Consider the following 12,521-nt stretch of genomic DNA (forward strand, 5'->3'; position numbering starts at 1 on the left):
GATGTTAGGATTCATTTTGACAAACCTATAAAAGTATGGAATATAATTTGTTCTAATTCGGTCCCAAGTACTTCCCCTTTCTCTCTCATCCTCCTTCTCCCTGTTCCCTTTCCTCTACTCTACTGATCCTTATGCTATTTATATATATGCCAGGGTGCTTAACCACTGAGCAACATCCCCAGCCCTTTTTATTTTTTATTTTGAGACAGGGTCCTGTTAAGTTTCTTAGGGCCTTGCTAAGTTGCTGAAGTTGGCTTTGAACTCAAGATCTTTCGGCCTCAGCCTCTGGAATATATATATATATATATATATATATATATATATATATATATATATACATATACATACACATATATAGTGTATTGTGGATGTATTTGATGGGGAGATTCACTGTAGCATATATATATATATACATACATATATATATATATATATGTCTTTCCTTATCTCATCCCATTCAATCCCCTTCATCTACTCCATTGATATTTCTTCTATTTTTATATCCCCCCTTATTTTGGATTAGCTTCCACCTATCAGAGAAAACATTTGACCTTTGACTTTTGGGTACAGGCTTGTTTCACTTAGCTTGATAATCTCCAATTCCATCCATTTACCAGTAAATACCATAATGTCATTTTTCTTTATGGTTGAATAATATTCCATTGTGTTCATATACCACATTTTCTTTATCCAATCATCTACTCAAGGGCATCTAGGTTTGTTCCTTATCTTGGCTATTGTGAATCGTGCTACTGTAAACATTGATAAGACTGTATTATTGTAGTATACCAATTTAAAATATTTGGGATATATACCAAGGAGTGGGATAGTTGGGTCATATATATGGTAGTTCCATTCATAGTTTTTTGAAGAGTCTCCATACTGCTTCCCAGAGTGGTTGAACCAGTTTGTAGTTCCACCAATACTGTATGAGTATACCTAAAATTAAAAATCAATAAATGGGATGGCACCAAATTAGAAAGCTTCACAGTGAAGGAAAAATTAAAAATGTGAAGAGAGAACCTACAGAATGGCAGAAAATGTTAGCCACCTGCTCCTCTGATAGGGCATTAATATCCAGAATATACAAAGAACTCAAAAAACTTAACACCAAAAAAATCAAATAAACCAATCAGTAAATCGCCAAAAGAACTAAATAGACACTTCTCAAAAGAAGAGAAACAAATAGTCGACAAATATATGAAAAAAAATTATCAACACTTTTAGCAATCAGGGAAATGCAAATTAAAACTACACTGAGATTTCATCTCACTCCAATCAGAATGGCAATTATCAAGAATACAAATAACAATAAATGTTGGTAAGGATGTGGGATCAATTTTATGTGTTCCTTATTTTGTTACTGATTACTGACACAATTACAACTAATAAACATTTCAAATGTGTTTTCAGTCCTCCTATTAACAGCATGTCAGTGAATAATGACAATAGACCATGGAATACATAGAATACAACTACATATTAGTATGTCAGTAATCAGTGAAATAGTAAGTTGAAAAATTGCTTACATTACAAAATATACTACTACCATTCAGAGCAATTTCATTACTTATTCCATATCTCAAATAATGCTACTGACAAATAATATTGAACATAGATCCTAGAACATAAATAATAGTGAAAAATTAATCACTAGCATATGTATATATTTGATGATTGAGTCCTATTTGGTATGACTCTGCAATACTATGGGCAGTTACTATGTAATAAAAGTGTCTTCATTCCACACTTTGATATTATTTAAAGTCTATAGCTCTTCCAGAAGTTAGGATTAGTGAGACTAGGTAATGTGCCAATTCCTAAAATCTGTGTTTTAAAAAAATAACAATAAAGTAAATCTCAAATGTCATCAATGAATCTTTCACTTTTCTAAATGTAACTGAAGTAGATTTATAAAATATGACTATTCCAACAACATAGGAGTCATTAAATAATTTCAAGTTAATAAAGAATCAATGAGAAAAAAATTCATCTATCACCATACATCCATCACCATTATCAAAGGGAAGCAACTTGCCCCACTGCTTAGGTTTCCCAACAAAACATCAAGTATTTCCCTTTAGTTGACTTCTCCTTTCAGATATAGTCTATGGCACCCAATGGAAAAATGAGTACAAATAGGCAGGTACCACCTATTACTTAATTCAATACAGTAGCACATGAGGCAATGAGGCACAGTCAGCATTTGTGGACAAAAAAGCAGACACAGCACTCTTGCTAATGGAGAAGGAGTTGCATGTTCCTGCAGTTCACATTCCCACCAGTCTAACCTCTGACCATTCCTATCCTCCTTACCTGTAAACATTAAACAGAAACTACACAAATCTTTTTTAATGATAAGAATACTTGGAAAGGAAGACCTAGGCCATAAGACATATTCTATGCTTGTATAATTATGTCAAAATGGAATCTACTGTCATGCATAACTAAAAAGAACCAATATAAAAAAATGCATGCTAGGTGCAGTGGCACATGCCTGTAATCCCAGCAGCTTAGAAGGCTGAGGCAGGAGGATTGGGAGTTTGAAGACAGCATCAGCAATTTAGTGAGGCCCTAAGCAATGTAGCAAGACCCTGTCTCTAAAATTATATATATATATATATATATATATATATATATATATATATATATATATATATCTCCATCCATCCATCCTAGGGTTGTGACTCTGTGGTTAAGCACACTAGGTTCAATCCCTGGTACCCCAAAATTTTATCAGAAAATAATGATATTAAAACAAATTTAATGGTAAAAGCTTTGGCTATATAGCTACTTGAAAAAAGTAAACTGTCCAAATGCAAGACAAATAAAGGTATTTTTCCTCTAATTTATGAATTAAAGATACTGGAAGTTTTTTAACACAGTGGTTATGAAATGCTTATGAAAAAAGCCAGGACTTACACTTAATAGTATGAAATGATGCAAAACACAGGTCCCTAGAAAATGAAATCCTAAACTGTTAAATGACAAAGACATACAGTAAAAAACAATCACAGTCCTAAATATCAAGGGCTCAGCAGACTGATTAAGTTCTCCATTTATAAATCAAGACTAAGAAAACGTTTATTTTAAAGAAAACTGATGGTTATGGAATAAGACTAGAATTTAAAGATCTAAATTATGTCAAATGCACAATTAGATAATAAAGTTAACCTTAAAAGGGAGAATTTATGAGAAGCACCAGAACTGAAATTTAGTGGATTCCATGAGATGAACATCTAGTTTCAAACACTAAACAGGTCCAAACCTGCCTGATAAGATCCATAAAGGAACATTCACTGTGGATCTTAAGGTTCAAGTGCCTGGCCAGAAAAAAACATTTCCAAAAATGCACAAGAAAATGCTTTAATTTGAACAATAATTATGAAATGTGGCACAAGTCTAAATCAAACAAATTCAAATGAATTCAATGTCATAGGGGAGGGGGAGCTCAGAATTATATTGTAAAATAAAATGACAAGTGGGATTCTTGATATGTGGATTCCCTTCAGGGACTTAAAGCAACAAATTCTTGCAAACAACACCATTACTTTCATTATTTTTAAAGTTCAAATAACACCAAACATTTTATGGAAAATGTATACAAGGCATAAGGAGAAAACTTGGTCAATACAATGATTTTTAACTTGTCATGTTACATACAGAGGCAAAAACAGTGTCAATGGTACTGAAGGCCAAACATTGGGACAAGTAAACAACTCCTAAGCCATCAGGCCACCCAAACTCTCATTTTTGAAATGTGGATTTTTGAAATATCCATGATTTTTTTAAAAAAATGTGTTTAAAACCAGGGGTGCTCCACCGAGCTACATCCCCAGTTCTTTGTATTTTATTGTGAGACAGGGTCTTGTTAAATTCCTGAGGGTCTCACTAAATTGCTGAGACTGGCCATGAACTTCTGATCCTCCTGCCTCAGCCTCCAATTTCACTGAGATTTAAGGTGTGCACCATTGTATGTAGCAGAATTTTTGTTTTTTCTTTAATTTTGAAGACAACATACAAAGAAAATCTACTTGAAATTTAACCAAATTAAACGAAAAGTACTGTTACATTGGTAAAGAAAAAGAAAACTGAAAGGCAACTAATGCCGAACACACTCCCTTCACGTTTTATCTTTCTCCTTTTCACGTCAAGAATAACAGAAATATAACGGGCATGGTGGTGCACACCTGTAATCCCAGCGATTCAGGAAGCTGAGGCAGGAGTATTACAAATTCAAGCCAGCATCTGCAAGGCTCTAAGCAACTCATCTAGACCCTGTCTCTAAATGAAATATAAAAAGGGATGGGAATGTGGCTCCGGGGTAAGACGCATTGGGGTTCAAATCCCTGATACCAACCATAACAAAATAATAATAAGGTCTCCGACAACAAATCTCACCAAAACGTCCAAGACCAAGATTGAAACCAACACGCGCTGCCAATCTCTACCCTGTAAACAGCGCTGTGAAATAAAGGCACCAGCGGCCCCCTGGCGGCCAAGGACCACTGTTCGCTGCCGGCCACACTTGCTCTGTCATCCACACCAGCATCTCTAAGTTCAAACACCGCAATAGAATCACGACTGGGGGCGGGGGCGGGGGCTGTGTGTGAAAAAGCAACATTTACAAGAATAAAATGACCTGAAAGGTTGGTCCTGCGACTGCTTTAAGCACAACTCTGGGCCCCAGAGAGCTAAGGGCCCTCCCTGTCGTCCACTTACGGTGACAGTGACTGAGGGAAGGGGGCTCCTATGTTCCCACATCCACGGGACAAACTGTCTTGGGGAGCCCAACGGCTCAACCATAGCTGAACCATGACCAGTCTACAGTTGCACCAAGCTGCTCACACCCTTGGTAGGTCTTGAGAGCTAGCCATGGCCCCGCCCTCCATGAAGGTCACTGGAGGGCCTGAAATGATAGACAGGGAATCTGTGCACTCTCTCGAGGCCCACAAGCAGGAACACCACCCGTGTCTCAAGACCCAGATGAATAGTTCAAGACTTTGCCCATGTTGTCATCACTTATTACGTCTATGCGCATCCCTCAGTGTCCACATCTACCACTCAGATCTTGGCCTGTTTCCTGTTGTTGCTGAGTTGGGAAATCTGGCTCACCCAGTTTATGCAGGTCCAATTCAATGGCACCCCTCTGTGCAGACCAAGCTGTGCCCTGCTCTGATTGTAAGTATATATATATATATATATATATATATATATATATATATATATAAAATGAGTTACTGGGGATGGACAGAACAGCAGTTCTTAGACTATGCCTAAACCTGAGTTACAATACTTTATAAAGCAGGAGCTTTTAAGTGCCAAGGAAGAATGGCTCTGTATTTTATTTGTACAAGTAGACAGCCACCATCTGCCTAGTACAACTGAGCAAAAAACAGACACATAATTATGCTAATAAAATGACTACCTGTGAAACTATTGAAATAATGAGAAGCACGTGGATGCACGGGGGCATCAAATGCATGTCAGAAAAGCTAGGCCCATGAGCCTATGGAACACACTAGACCACCAAATGAAGCAATCCCCTCACTCGAGGCTCATAAAAGGAGGAGCATCCTGAGACTGGACATAGGGTGCCCTGATCCATTACCTGGTCATTCATCATAAGCCTTGCCCAGTAAAATTTCCACAGTGACCAACCACTGAATTTCTGTCCTTGGGCTTTAGCACACTGTGGATTCTCCTGCCTGTGAAGATCACACACAGTCCACTCGAAGCTGCTGACACTCTGAAACCCCTGTCTTTCTGGACCTTGGCCTAGAATAATTTGTGTTCTTTGACAGCTCTGTACCTAAACAACTTCTTGAGCTGGGTTGTATCTTCTCTGGCCACCTACAGTGACTCTTTGACTTTGCATTCATCTCTCTCTCTGCCTGTGCTGTTCCTTCAGCATCCTGCAACTCTGTGGCCATCTTAACAATTAGTCTCTCTGTGACCTATTTATACATCATCGTGTGTGGTGTGAGGTGTGACTTGACTGTTATAGAAATGAGAAATTAGGACAGGAATAAAGTAACTTGTGCTCTCCAACCTTACAACCACCAGGTGACCCACAAGTATTCAATGAACTGCTGCTGATCAAAGTGGCACAGTCTGTGAACTTATGGTGGTTCAAGAAACTCTGACATTGAGGAAAGACAAACATGTCTCGTCCTTGTTAATGACATAGCTTGCTCACAATACTCCTCCAGGAAACCTTCCAAGAGTTACTGCTCTGGCCCCTACAGGTGAATGAGCATTCTTTGCTACTAGGTGAGCACATGGGGGGACATCAGAGCTGGGATGCTGGGGAAGATGTGATCTCTGAGATGACTAATACCACATGGTCTAGGATCACCTCTTCTCCTTGTGCTTCACAGATCATTCTGGCCCATTCCCACTTCATACTAGGTCAATGCCCTGGCCTTCAACCTGTGTGGGAAGAATGAGCACCCTCTCATTATATACTGTGGACTCTAGCATGTGGTCATGCTCATGGGCTATAACAACACTCCTTGGATTCACATCCCATCTCTTGTTCACGCGATGCCTGTGGTGAATCTGAGATGTATGAGTTCTACACAGTCCCCCATGGTGTCCCCCTGCCAATAATCTCCAACCAGCCACAGTGATATCAATCCCCTGAACAGCATGCCGTCCCCATATGTCTCATGCCCCCCCCCCCCCGACCCCTTACAGGTGCAGACTGGGCTTCCTTCTCAAGTAAGCTACTTGTAGTCACAGGCTCACCTCCAGGGCTGCTTCCTGACAACTCACACTTGGCACCTGGCATGTTGATCCCCCCACACTGAAGTCTGGGGCAGGAAGTAAAATTCCATGCTCTGTGGTACTGGGCACCAACCCTCGACAGAGAGGCTCCCCACCATTCTTTGTCTCCTGCACCTGATGCCTCATGACCCTCCTTTTTCTTTTCCTCCATTGATGAACTGTGTCAGGAATACAAAAATGAACAGGTAACAGCCAAAGGAATGCCTCTCTACCCAGTTCCCAGCTGGGGATGTGAAACGTTCAACAGAAGGACTCTATTGGTCCCTGAAATCAGTGCTATTCTGAGTCTGGACTTCTTTCTTCCCATATCTGTGTGGCTGGCACATAGAAAAGCACAGGCTGAAACCAAATAGTTTTGTCCCATGACATCACAGTGCCCCAGTCATGTCCATCTGCTGGGTTCCTTCTTTACCATGGCTCACTATCAATCAGAGGGTCAGCTCTATCAAAAGTGACGTTTGGCATCACTTTCAAGCTATACCATGCCTTTGGTGGCCTTGGTATCCCACCCAGTGAGTATTCACTCATTTCTCTGTCCTGTCCAAGGTGATGATCACAGCTCTCCCCTCTCAGGGTTGCAGTTTCTCACTTCCTTCCACTGAGGAAGCCTTCAGTGGGAAAGGCAGTGAGCTGTGCTCTGATCCTTCCACCTGGACGTGGTCCCGTCTTCCCTCCACCCCTTCTGTAGTCTTGTTATGCAGGGTCTGTTGAACAGGGGATAGACACAGATCAGACTCAGGAAGTGGCCCTTATCTGAATGGAGTTCAGAAGCTCTGTTCATTGCATTTCTTCCTCTTCTGGGGACTACCTTCATACCTACTTTGGAGGACACATCATTGAGTGTGCACCTCCTGCTGTCCCAGACACATGGCCTCCATACTGATGTCTTAAGAGAACTCCCTCCCACCCCCAGCCACTACTGCTTACGTGTGATTTGGACTCCTTCCCACTGATTCCACCAAACTTGCAGGGTGACAAATGAAGCCCCAACTCCACCCCATAGCCACTAGTGGCCTTTTGGAAGCCCTGACCCTAGTAATTTGGAGGTGGGGGTTTTTTTCCACAGGTCCGATCAGCCAACCTTAAGGTGCTCTGAACATGACCCACCCTTGGCTTCCAATCCCCACACTTTGCAATGTTAGTATCCACCTTCTTAAGGGTTGGTGGCCAAAGCTCACATGCCTGTGGCCCTGGAGTAGCACCCAGATGTGTCACGAGTACAAAGTCTATGAGAAATGAAAAATGTCAAACACAAAGAAATGAAAACTCAGTTTCTGTTTTAATGGTTGCGTCAGGGGAAGGATTTGTTCAGCCACAGCATTTTCCTGGGCTTCTCATCAACCTCAGGGAACTTGAGTGCAGGAGTCACGTGGTATTTGGGCAGTGGCCAACTCCACCCTGGTGTGGCTTGGGTCAGTTTCCACAGCCACCGTGCCAGGTGCATATCACTTCTGTAACTCCCCAGTTGTCTACCTAGTAAAACGCTCAGCAGGGATTTAGAGGCCGGGTTGAGTTTCAGGTATTCATCTGCCTTTCTCCTGAGTCTTGTGGAGCTGGTGCTGGAACTGACTTCACAGTGTTGTTTATCTGTGATCACTGGCCTCCACAGATGGCTGCAGAAACAAGACACAACAAAGAACACCCGTCAGCAAGGCTGGAGTCCAGAATTACCTTTAGGAGAAACCCCAAGTGACCCAGAAAATCTTTGTTTTGGTTCAATGACACACATTTGTCAATTGCTCTTTCTATTTCCAATCCTTACAGTGAATTTGGGTATTCAGTATGAGAAGACCCCTGTCATATATTCCTGCACATTTTCTCTTCAAAATAATTCTAGGGCATGGCCTTCCAGGTGCACACACATTCACATTCTTGTTGTGATTTATGTTGAGATTGCACTAAATTTATAGATTAATTTAGAGTACAGTGGACACCATTTCTTTTTCTTTTTTTTTAATTCCCATGAAAGGCTTTAAAGAAGTCCACAAAGAAAAAAAAAAAAGCATCAAACCTCGATAATATTTCATTCAAATGGAAGAGTAGAGTCGGAAGAGCATACTCAGATGTCATCTTTACCATTACTATGATCCAGGGATAAAAATGAACCTTTCAATCTTTGTTACATGTTCATTTCATGCTTAGTAACTCCATGAGTTCTTGTTTGTGTGATACATTAGTTAATTGACATTTACCCCTTTAAGCAGTTTTTTTTTTTTAAGAGAGAGAGAGAGAATTTTTTAATATTTATTTTTTAGTTTTCGGCGGACACAACATCTTTGTTTGTATGTGGTGCTGAGGATCGAACCCGGGCCGCACGCACGCCAGGCGAGCGCACTACCGCTTGAACCACATCCCAGCCCCCCTTTAAGCAGTTTTTATGCAAAGAGGTTTATCTCACATTGAGTCAAATTCCTCTCCAGCTGTCTCCTATTCTCAGACTCCTAACTTTGTAGAGTACAATGATTATTTTAAGCTACTGCAGTAGTGACCTAGTCTGAACGCTAAGCCAGTTCTCTGGAAAAGTTCTTTGACTTTGAGGCTACATAATGTGCCCCAGAAAAGATGTACAATGTTCTTTGGGGAAAAGAAGCATCTTGAAGTATGTGATTGCTTTGAGTGGGCACCATTTCAAGAATTAGTCTTCCTTTACAGAACAAAAAAATATTATAAATATTATTTTAATATGAGTATACGATCAATGTAACTCCACATCATGTTCATCCACAAGACTGGGATCCTACTTAATAATATTTCAAGACGCACTCTATTGTCATGTATATCTAAACCAATAAAAATGCATTTACATAATTAAATTAATTATTCTTTTAGTGCCCAAACAGGAAGCTCTTAAAAGCCACATGTGCATTTTCCTTATTGTATTCATAGATGCTTCATTACGTTTGTGACCGACGGCAATAGGACTTTTGTTTCTCTTCTATTGTGTAATTATTTGAAGGTTATGCACTTTCAATGCATTTCAGTGATATCAGACAAGCTCCTCTGGCCCACTTTCTGGGTCATGACCTTGGTTTTCTAGGAAGGTGATTCCTTGAAAAGAGAAAGACAATCTGCCACTTCCTTTGGCAGATTGTTAACCAAATACCCCACCCTAAATTGTTGTTCCTCTCCAATTAGTTGTAAGCACCCATCTCAGCTATCCAGGGGGCTTATGGGTTTCTTTGTGCACTACAAGGAAACCTGGACCATTAAGCCTTCCCTGCCAGTCAAGGAAAGAAATGTGTGACCTGGGTCCCTCTTATAAGCATCAGTTCCCTTGGTGATGCATGAAACAGAGGAAGCCACCAGTGTGGGGACAAGCTGCCTATTCCCAGAAGAGTCATTTTAGCTCACAGCCTGGTCCTCACCCTTGGCCCCGTGACACAGCCTGCAGGAATCCACATCCTACCTCTAGAAGATGTCCACCTGTGTCATTCCTTAATGCTAACAGTACACTTGTTCTACATCAGAGACCTGGAAGGTACCTTGGCTTCAGAAGGGTGACTCTTCATCTCAACACCCAATGTTTCTCCATCTAAACACCCACTGATGTGAATGGTGTCTTATAAAAGCATGACTGCACAGTCATGACCAAGTCTGGTCCAGAGGTTGACAACTGTGGCATTCCACCAGGAACCAAGCTCCTGATTGAAACAGGACTGAATAACTGAGCATTGCCCAGGGGCCCTGTGGAGATGCCATGGATGTGGTGAGGCACACAGGTCTGTTGGGAAGATTTTGCATACAGACCTGTTCTCAGAAGGTCTGTTGGGAAGATTTTGCACAAGCTAGGGAAAAGTTCTGAGGATGAGGAAACAAATGTTCTACCAAGGGAATGGCTAATGCAGATGTTCCCGTATCCAGATAATGTCGGCCTCCTTCCATGGCCCCTTCCACTCACCTAATCATCACTGAACCAGCTCAGGGGCAGGGGAGGCCAGTATGTAGATCCCACCAACTTCTGTGGTTCCAAGGTTCCAAGGCCCATTGTGCCTCACGGAGACTTTCATGAGGCTTAACCAATAAGGCTCTGGGACTCAGAGAACCTGAGTGAACCACGGAGACAGAGACAGTTGCCTCTCACTACTTATCCTGGTTGCCTCTCGCTCTGCTCTGCTCCGCTCCATATCACAGCTGCCTCTAACTCCTTATCCTTATCTTTATCTTATCACGTCCTCAATAACTCTCTTCCAGAGAAACCACAGTGGTCTTCAGGTAAGACATCCTGACATACAATGGTATCTTTTGGGCCACCACCCACATCATCTATGTGATGACTTCCAACCCTGCTGGGTACTGGGGAGGGCAGGGGACAGTTGTTCCTTCCAACTGATGGACTCTCCAGAGGGAAGTGGGTAGGGGCCCAGGCTGTAGATAGCACATTCTCACCTCCCATCTCAGCTCTGGGTCACCGAGGATGAATCCTTTCATCTCTCCTAGAAACCAAACACTGAGAACACCTTGGGCACCTACTTCTGGCCTTGCTACTTTGTCAGATTCAAACCAAGTACTGCTCTAGGCTTCTGGGGGTGATTCATGGGCAGCTCCCTGTGGCATTGGGGCTGGCAGTGGAGTGCAGGCTGGTGTGTGGGGGGGGGTGGCGTTTTGAGCTGTTTTGGACTCCATCTGCTCTGTTGGTGGCCAGTTCTGAGCTCTCAGGACAGACCTGGCCTTGGGAGGCCTACCTGCCCTCTCCTGATTCCTCACTGTTTTCCTAGCCCTGGCGTTTTGCCCTTCGAGACCTTAAACAGTACTTAGTTCATCATCAGTACTTAGTTCCTGGCCTCAGATCCTTTCCTTCCTGAGATGTCTGTGGTGGTTTCTCTTTAACTCTGTCCTTGGCACATTCAGGGAGCAAGTCAGACAAGTTCCTGCCTTCACCAAACTTGGAATGAAGCGGAATTGGCCAAGGGAGCTCACAGTTACCAAACAGCATGAAGGGTCCCATCAGTCAGGCAGTCAGAAAGATTCGTGAGAACTCACACATTTAGCAATTGAAATGGGTCGTGAAAAGGTGTCAATGGAACAGAAAACAGATACTAGGTATGGACCCATTTATATGACAGAAAGAAAGAACTGATAAAGTTGATACCGCAAATCAGAGGATGCCCCAAACCTATCTCTTACAACCATTGCTGGATGGCTCTGTGTGTGTGTGTGTGTGTGTGTGTGTGTAAGAGAGTGAGAAGAAAAGACCTTTGGTCCTGTTGATCATGGAGGTTTCTTTATCTTTTTCAGGCTTTATCAGTTGTGCTGTCTTCGTGAAGCCATTGGTAGAGTCCACCGGTCATGGACAAAGAAAATGCCGTGGATACTTCCACCCCACCTGAACCGAACATGGTGGAGAAGACAGATCCACAGTTCAAACCCCGTGGGGCCTCCAACAACATACTGACCTATTTAATCAATAGACAACTGGGGAGGCCCAGATATGATGTAGATCTGTCCAAGTGGGTGTGGATGCTCACATGAGCTACCCCACAGTGGAGTGGCCTTTGCCACAGTGTCATTTTGTCATGGGACTCCCCTATTCATCTTTATTTGGAACTATACATTTGAAAAAAATTACAACAAACCTTACCCATGTTTGATCCAATAATTAATTTGTGCTTAACTCCTTTTGGTTTAGTGTGTGTTTTTTGTCATAGTCGCCTTGGGTTACACTGTACAGGGGATCCCACCCATCTCAACACTCCATGTAGTGATGACAGGTAGAAAGGTTTTATTTTTCAACG

The 12,521-nt window shown here is 41.9% G+C and overlaps 1 long non-coding RNA gene across 1 annotated transcript in view; it reads left to right on the forward strand.

Annotated features, from left to right (window-relative positions):
- LOC124109106 (uncharacterized) overlaps window positions 1-12,066 on the forward strand; it is a 29,400-nt gene extending 17,334 nt beyond the window's left edge. Inside the window, exon 4 of the long non-coding RNA XR_006856873.2 lies at window positions 12,025-12,066. This is a non-coding gene — a long non-coding RNA (uncharacterized LOC124109106). The remainder of the gene's footprint in view (window positions 1-12,024) is intronic.
- Window positions 12,067-12,521: the final 455 nt, after the last annotated feature.

This window comes from Marmota monax, unplaced genomic scaffold, assembly GCF_021218885.2.
Source record: "Marmota monax isolate L192 unplaced genomic scaffold, Marmota_monax_Labrador192_F-V1.1 WCK01_AAM20220418_F8-fsc00054, whole genome shotgun sequence".
Classification (NCBI taxonomy): domain Eukaryota; kingdom Metazoa; phylum Chordata; class Mammalia; order Rodentia; family Sciuridae; genus Marmota; species Marmota monax.